The sequence below is a fragment of the Anneissia japonica genome, unplaced genomic scaffold (assembly GCF_011630105.1).
Source record: "Anneissia japonica isolate Jap-2015-1 unplaced genomic scaffold, ASM1163010v1 scaffold4446_len648930_cov198, whole genome shotgun sequence".
NCBI lineage: Eukaryota > Metazoa > Echinodermata > Crinoidea > Comatulida > Comatulidae > Anneissia > Anneissia japonica.
The window spans coordinates 100,792-101,274 of NW_022683639.1; positions in this window are offsets into that span (position 1 = coordinate 100,792).

The following is a 483-nucleotide window of genomic DNA, read 5'->3' on the forward strand; positions in this document are numbered from 1 at the left end:
TCCCAATTATCCATCATTTACCATAGCCCCTACAAAATATTGACCATAAATACTCAAAATATTATTTAATTTCTTTTAGTGTAAAAGAACATAAAAGAATGAATGAATGGCTAGATTTTAATATTCAGTCAAACACTATACACGAAGACTCATAATAAAGGTGAGATATGAGGATGATACTTTGTGTTGCAGTAAAGATTGCATCACAAAAAAACATTGGTGTCAAGTCAGGAATAATGTGCGTTTCTGATACACCTGATCGTGAAGAAGTGTTTTTCTGGTCTCATTTCTACTTTCAGGAAAAGAGGAGAGAATTCACAAAATTACCAAAAAAAATGTTTTTCTCCGTAGAAAGAGGTTGTAAGTCACGAAAGCTGAAAAGCTTCCAGCTTAAATACGGCACTTGACATGGAAGACAAATTTCCATTAAGATAACATTCCAGAGAGACCGGTTTTAATTATATTTATAATGAATCACTTTGT